Genomic DNA, 8,302 nt, shown 5'->3' with positions numbered 1-8,302 from the left:
AATCATACCAACTATGAACGCATAATACAGGGTTTTTCATTTTCTTTTTTCCACCTGAACCTTCCATAGAAGGAACACCACAAAAACTACCAAGACTCACACAAGATATATAATTAAAAAGTAAATCTATTCACTTACATTTGAAGATAATAAGTTTCTACTATCCCAGAGCTCCCAGTTTCTAGTAGCAGTATCTATTTCCCATGAGAGGCAGGAAAGTGTATTATCAGAGATCAAGGGATTTGGCGTCAGATAAACCAGATTCAGATCCAACTCTGCAACTTGCCAGCTGAGTTTCCACTAGCCTATTGTACAAGTCATTTTATCAGTATAACTCAGTTTCTTCAACAGTGAGATGGAAAACAGAATTGTTGGAAAAATAAATCAACTTGTTTAGGAGCGCCTGCGTGGCTCAGTTGCTTAAGCGTCTGACTCTTGGTTTAGGCTCAGGCCATGATCTCATGGTTCATGGTATCGAGCCCCATATCAGGCTCTGTGCTAGCAATGCAGAGCCTGCTTGGTATTCTTTATCTCTCTCCCTCTCTCAACCCCACTCTCACTTAGTACAACCTTGGATTGTGAGTAACTTGTTTTGTGAGTGTTCTGCAAGATGAGCAAACATTTCTAATAAATTTTAACGTGATAAATGAGCGATGTCTTGCAATACAAGTAGTATGTGATGCCGAGTGTCACATGGTCACAACTGAGCCTGGTTCTTGAAATTCGCTTTGAAATACAAGTGCTTTGGGTTATAAGCATGCTTCTGGAATGAGTTATGCTCCCAAACCAAGGTTTTACTGTACTATATAAACCCTGACACATTTTTAATCTCCTTTTGAAAGCAGTCATCAAATCATTAGATGCACTACAATACAATTAAGGTTGCATTTTCTTTTGCATAATCTACATCACATTCTTATCTTTCTGATGATACACCAGTTCACTTTGACTGAATTTAGAAAATCACGCCTAATACATTTGCAAATCATCTCTACAGGAAGCAAAATTCCTTCATTATCCTCACTCTCACTGACTTTAATATCAGAAGGTAACATTTTTCTAACTTTGCATTAGCTCCTGCCTGATCTAACATGGCTACGTTTTAGGTGAAACACCACTAAACAGCAAACATCTAATTTACTGCCAGACCAACAGATTATTTGATAGGGAATGGCTAAACTATTTTTAGCTATAGCTAGACTTACTTTTAAGAAAACTTCGCAGTCACATGTGGCCACTGACTCTGTTTCTGGTACTGACATATGGGCAGAAATGTTGCATGCCATTCTTCCCCCATTGTTGAGCAGAATGCCAATGCCCAGGGAGACCTAGATGCTACACACTGAAGAAAACAGAGCACAATAGACTTGGGATGGGAATGATCATGTTGAGTAGAACCCCTGCCCCCAGCTCTGATCAGCCTCTATAAGAGCAGGAACAAACTAATTTAGTTTAAGAGATTTCAGAGTTTATCTCCTTTAGCCTCTAGCATCCTTAAATAATATAGGAATTGTTAAGTTTCATAGGTAGAGCTTGGACATTTCAATCTAGAATTTATTTGAGTTAATTTTTGTGTAAGTGATAAGATAAAGGTTGACATCCAGAACCATTGTTAAAAGTTTTTTTCTTGGGGCGCCTGGGTGGCGCAGTCGGTTAAGCGTCCGACTTCAGCCAGGTCACGATCTCGCGGTCCGTGAGTTTGAGCCCCGCGTCGGGCTCTGGGCTGATGGCTCAGAGCCTGGAGCCTGTTTCCGATTCTGTGTCTCCCTCTCTCTCTGCCCCTCCCCCGTTCACGCTCTGTCTCTCTCTGTCCCAAAAATAAATAAACGTTGAAAAAAAAAATTTAAAAAAAAAAAAAAAAAGTTTTTTTCTTTCCTATTGAATATGTGTTACATTTTTGCCGAAAGAGAAAGGATCATATATGTGTAGGCATACTTCTGGAATTCGTTCTGTTCCATTGATCCAGATGTCCAATACTTTTACCCATACCACCTTGTTTTTGATTACTATAGTTTTACTGTCTGCCTTAAAATCAAGTGGTGCAATTCCTCTAACTTTATGCTTCTTTTAAAAATTGCTTTCTCGATACTAAGTTGTTTGTACTTTCATATTAATTTTACAATATACTTGTCAATTTCTATCTTAAAAGCCTCCTAAAATTTTATTGAAATTGAATTAAGCCTGCATCATTTTTGGTAGAATTGAAATCTTAACAATACTGAGTCTTCTAATTCATTAAGCTAATTCTCACTATTTATTTAGGTAAGTCTTCTTAAAATTAATTCATCAAGGATTTGTAGTTATCAGTACACAATTCTTGCACCTATTTTGTTGTTTATCCCTAAGTAGTTTATATTTTCTGATGCTATTGTGAATGAAATTGTTTGTTACTAGTATACGGAAATACTATTGCTTTTTACATATTATATAATTTTGGATCTCGTGTTAATGCTAAATTGTTAGGTTTAGTACGGTTTTTATTACCATTATTATTCCTTTAGATTTTCTAAAGGAATTCCTACATCATTATGCTATCTGCAAATAAAAGAAATTTTAGTTCTTGCTTTCCATAAAGTATGCTTTTAATTTCTCTTTCTTATCTTACTGTGCCAATTGAGGCCTCCAATATAATGCTGATTAGAAGTGGTAACAGTAGACATTCTTGGCTTTGTAGGGCCAAGGGCAGGCTGCCCCAAGATGGGTCACTTTGGTATGAAAACTATTTTGAGTTAAAAAAAATCAAAACCTAGCATATTCAGGAAAAAGCTCTTTATCTCCCCTTCAACTGCCTGCCTATAACACAAAAAGAGCTATTAACAGAGATATTCTTTACCAAGGAAATTTATCTGTTAAACAGGACAACCTTTGTTTTCCAAACATCTCCTTTTCACTTTCCTATTAATAGTCTTCTTCCCTTTGTATTCTCAGACCCCTACCCCCTGCTTAATTCAGATGTCATATAGCCTTTTATTGCCTGTCTTTGGATTGTCATGTCTGCGTGGATCCTTCATATGTACAAAATTAAATTTGAATTCCTCCTGTTAACGTGTATCATGTCAATTTGATTCTTAGTTTAGCAGTAGGACCTTGAAGGACAGAGGAAATTCTTCTTCAATATCGGCATAGTTGGCAGGATACTTGAACTCCCTGGATGCTGCTTTCCCTAGACATGGCTGCAGCTGAGAGATCCTTGGGATACTTGAAAAACAATCAATAGGAAGTAAGATTTCTTACTATACCAGTCCCCTGGAACCTCTAACTGCACAGTTCAATGGATCAAGAATGATGAGAATTCTTTCTCTCTTTTTCTAAATTTAGATTAGCAGGAAAAAATACTTATGGAGCTAGTTCCTTGAATTTAGTAACTCTTGGTAGAAATTTGGTAGAGTACTCTGAATATTGATCCATTTCCTCCCAGAGACGGTCTTTGTTTTCCTTTGTCTATATCTTTTGTCTTTTGTCATAAAGAGGAATTACCATAGGACAGAACCCAGGCATAGGCCCTAGCAGTCTGCTCTTCAAGCTGACCTCACAGACTGGTGAGTTCATAGTTCTTATTCAAATCAGTGTCTTTTCAGACAAATTTTGCTGTGGGTTAATGTGAACATGAAGAAAAGGCTATTGTTTAGGGATATCTTGGAAGCCAAAGCCACAAAATTTGTGGGCATGGGTCAAACACTTAAAAGCCATTGGAGCACTCACCACTTAACTCAAAGACTCCTGCATTAGGATAAGTTGGTCATGGAATGAGCTAAATTGACACTAGGTTACCTGCCAACCCCAAGAAACCTTCCATGCAACAAGGTACACTGTAAACACATAGTCCCCAAGCTCATGGCACATCCCTTTTAGGTATTAGTGTGTCTCCAAGAGACCCAAGACTTAACCAAAAGAAAAACTGAATGAGGTTTTCCTTTTGTCTTGTTCTATGTCCTATGAGCTAGGCTTGGTGACCAGTGAGAATATTCTTTTTGGTCTTTACAACCTGGAGTGTGCTTACTGGGGTGCATGTTGGTGGATAGCTGAGTAGACTAGGGCTGCAAGTCTTTGTCCATCTGTGTCAGCCCGCAGGGATGACTGCTGTGAGAGGTCATAGCCCATAAGAACCTTTGTTGTCTCAACCTTCATTGCTTGTTAGTTCTGGAAAGACACCAGCCTGGTGTGACAAATTAGTAGGTCTGTGACTGGAGGTATCTCACATTTTTGTGGGAGATTGGATAGTGCATATACCATTTTCATTCCACCATCCTTACTGCCCACGCAACAAAGACTTTTGCTTTCTCAGACTAATTTCAGGAGCAGACTTTTGGATCACAGGGCTGCATCATCTCTGCCCTCTCTGGATGCCTCATGCATCTTTGGTTAAGCCATTAAAAGGCTTATTGGTTTGAGTCACTATTAACAGATCCTACTCATCAATTGCCAGAAGATGGATCCTTTAAACTGGCTTTAAAAAATAAATATATTCTTAGTTGAGAGCTCTCAATTGTCTTATTAGTAGTATAACAACTAGCCTTAAGGAATCCCTTGACAAGATGAAAGAACAGGAATTATACTTAAGACAAAAATGTCCACATCCATTGTAGATGCCTGTTAATTAAAATCCAGCCTCCTATGCCCATTTTAACTTTCCATTCCTTATAGGATTTGCAGAGAGCATTCTGGCTTAATCTGGGTTCAAAGTACACAGGTTGCTCATGTAAATAAATGTTGAAAGGCAGGAAATGAATTTAACACAAGCTCCTGACACTGGCAGTAAGGCTCCCTGTGCTCCTCCTTTTCCAGGGCTCTGTAATCAGGCTCTCCAGCTTCAGGCATTCCTATGCAATGTCCTTTGCAGATACATCCCAGATCCCCCATCACAAAAGAATTAGTGTCCCTGGGACAGCAACAGATCTTTTAAATTATAAAGCTCTTTTACCTATACTTTTGGAAGATCCTCCCAAATTTAGACGGGAATTGGAAAGATGAATGAATATTCACAGCTCCCCCATCATAGATGAAACAGATGACCCAAATTTCTCCTAGGCCTTCCTACAAATGATCTGTAAGAGTCCAATATTCCGATGCTAATTAGAAGCCAAGTTTGAATTGTGTCCCCAGAAAGACTTTGTTCAAGTGCATTATACAGACTTTACTGTCATAAATCTTTTGATTCCCACTTCAGTTAAAAATATCCCTGATATAAAGAAGCAAATGTAGTTAAAATGACAAGACAATCCCTTGATATTTAGACTATAATCCAGTTCTTCAGGGAATTAGAAACAACTGTCTCTACCTCTACAAAACCAGGAATGCAACTCTAGAAACAAGTGAAAGCCCACCTGTCATTAACAATCTTTAAACCTCATCTATTCCTTTCAAAATGTTTGTAGACATTACAAAAGATCAGGATATTGGAACAAAATTGTTCTGTACTTTAAACAAACAAAAAAGGTAAATTTTAAATAGAAATTACCCTGAAATTCTAGGGGAAAAAATTCTTTTTTGCACTCTCTGTCCCTTAAAATTATAAATCTTAGGTCTTTGAAATGTAAACATAGCCCACTTGTCTCAGACTGAAAATAGGTTGAGTTGGTTAGGGAGAAAAGACCTTTTTAAATTACAAACTGCGTAAAGGACTCCACTGCTCAGACTCTTACTTCTGATAACAGGCATACACTCTCAAAATCTCCACCTTGGAGAAAACTTGTATACTTTCTCTTGCCTTTGCAATGTAAACTTCCTGCCCCATCTTCTTTGGTACCTAAGAGGTATTCTTCAAAGTATACATTTAGGAAGAAGTTTTTCATCAGGAAGGAAAAAAAGGGGGGGGCAGTATTTTAAAAAATGGGACTTTAATGTCCTTTTCACAAATATTAGAAAAAGCTATAATATTCACAAATATTAGAAAAGCTGTAAGATTTTGGTTTGCATCATGTCTGGTGTAGGTGTGTTCATATATGTTGTAAAATGTGAGATATTTTCTTTTTTTTAACATTTTTTAAAGCTTATTTATTTATTTTTAGAGCGAGAGTGTGTGCACGCAAGCAGGAAAGGGGTAGAGAGAGAATCCCAAGCAGGCTCTATGCTGTCAGCATGGAGCTCGATGTGGGGCTTGATCTCATGAATCCTGAGATCATGACCTGAGCAGAAACTAAGAGTCACATCCTCAACTTTCAGCCACCTAAGCTCCCCAAAATATTTTCTCTACCTCTATCTCTGAATGGTATTGCTAAAATTAATTTGTAAAAGAACTCTATTTGGTTAGTATAAAGGCAAGTGCTTATAAGGATTGGGCATTCTAAAACTTAGAAAGCAAGAAACTAACCCAAATGTTTTTGAGTTAATGTGATCTGAGAAAATGTTCAGTATTAAAGTTAATTTAAAGTTGTTGATTTGATTAAAACAGACATATCTTTAGAGTTCTCAGCATTAAATATAAAATTTTTATTCTGCCTGTAGTGTTTACTAAGCATCAAATAAATTCATGTTATCTTTGTTGCAAAATTTATCAGAAAAAAAAGCTTTAGAATAATGGTTGACTTTACCTAATGCCTCATGAACTTTTGTGGGTAGTCTAAACATAATTGTTAAAAACAAGTAAATTAGATAGATGTAAATAAAATTAAAAGGTTTGTAGGTAAACTTTTTTTTAAGTTTATTTATTTATTTTATAGAGAGAAAGAAAGTGAGGCAGCACAAGTAGGGGAGGGGTAAAAAGAAAGGGAGAAAGAGAGAATCCCAAGCAGGTTCTATGCTCAGAGCAGAGCCTGACTTAGGGCTCAATCCCACACCCTGAGACCGTGATGTGAGTTGATATCAAGAGTCTGACACTCAACCGACTGAGCCACCCAAGTGCCTTGGTTTGTAGGTAAACTTTTAAATAGCTTCCAAAATCCTTCATAACCTGAAGCTTTAAAATAATTTTTTTAAGTTTATTTATTTATTTTGAAAGAGAGAGAATGAGCTTGAGTGGGGAGGGGCAGAGAAAGAAAGAACCCCAGGCAGTCTCCACAATGTCAGTGTAGAGACTGACGTGGGTAAAGCTGGAACCCATGAACTGTGGTATCATGACCTAAGTGGAAACCAAGAGCCAGATGCTTAACAAACTGAGCCACCCAGATGCCTCAACCTGAAACTTTACAGTTTTGCTAATTAAATTAAATGATGAGTTAAGTTAGATTCATTAAATAATCTAAATCATTTCCAAAAAAGATAAAATAATAAGACATTAAGTACAGGACATAGGTTTATCTAATATTTTCTTATTACAGAAAAACTAAAGATAAATTTGGGCCTATTAATAAAGATGTTTTCTGCTTTATTTAAAAATTGTGTTATGAGGGGCGCCTGGGTGGCTCCGTCAGTTAAGCGTCCGACTTCAGCTCAGGTCATGATCTCACTTTTCATGAGTTCCAGCTCCACGTTGGGATCTGTGCTGACAGCTCAGAGCCTGGAGCCACTTTGGATTCTGTGTCTCCTCTCTCTGCCTCCCTCCTGCTCCGATTTTGTCTCTCTCTCTCTCCCTCAAATATAAATAAACATTAAAAAACTTTTTTTTAAATTGTGGTATGAAAAAGCACATTTTTAGAAACTATGAAATGTGTTTATAAATTCGCCAATCTAAAGAACACTGGCATAGCAGACAACCCACAACTGCTTCATGCTTACTTTTCACTAGAAATTAAGGTTTCTAAGAGTTAAGGATTCTAATAAATGTAATTAAGACTATTGAAAATAAGAAAGGAAACAACTTTATACGTGAGGAAAGTAAGATATGTGTTTTGGTAAAAAAAAAAAAAAAAAAAAAAGGAATAAAGAGGCACCTGGGTGCTCAGTCTGTTAAGCATCCGACTCTTGATTTCAGCTCAGGTTATGATCCCAGTGTCATGGGATAGAGGCCCACATCAGGCCCCATACAGAGCGTGGAGCCTGCTTAAGATTCTCTCTCTCTCCCTCTCTGTGTGCCCCTCCCCCATTCATATTCTCCCTCTCTCTCTCTCTCTCTCTCTCTCTCTCTCTCACACACACACACACACACACACACACACACACAAAAAATAACCAACTAAACTTAATAAAAAAGGGAATAAAAACATTTTTGTTGAGAGAAAAGAAAACAAATTTGTCCTAAAGTGAGGCTGGTTACTTAATGAGGGCAAACTTAGGACAAAATCTGAACATAAAAAAGAAAGTTGTAAAATGTTTATGGAGAAAGAATCTTTGGAGAGGAATTTTAGATGTGGTCAGGGCTGGCTGAGATTAGGATAAATTTAAGTAAATGAGTTTTAATTTCAAAAATTAATTTAATTTCAAAAAT

The sequence above is a fragment of the Puma concolor genome, chromosome E4 (genome assembly GCF_028749965.1).
Source record: "Puma concolor isolate L17-30 chromosome E4, mPumCon1.1.hap2, whole genome shotgun sequence".
Lineage (NCBI taxonomy): Eukaryota > Metazoa > Chordata > Mammalia > Carnivora > Felidae > Puma > Puma concolor.
Note: the sequence above shows the minus strand (reverse complement) of the source record.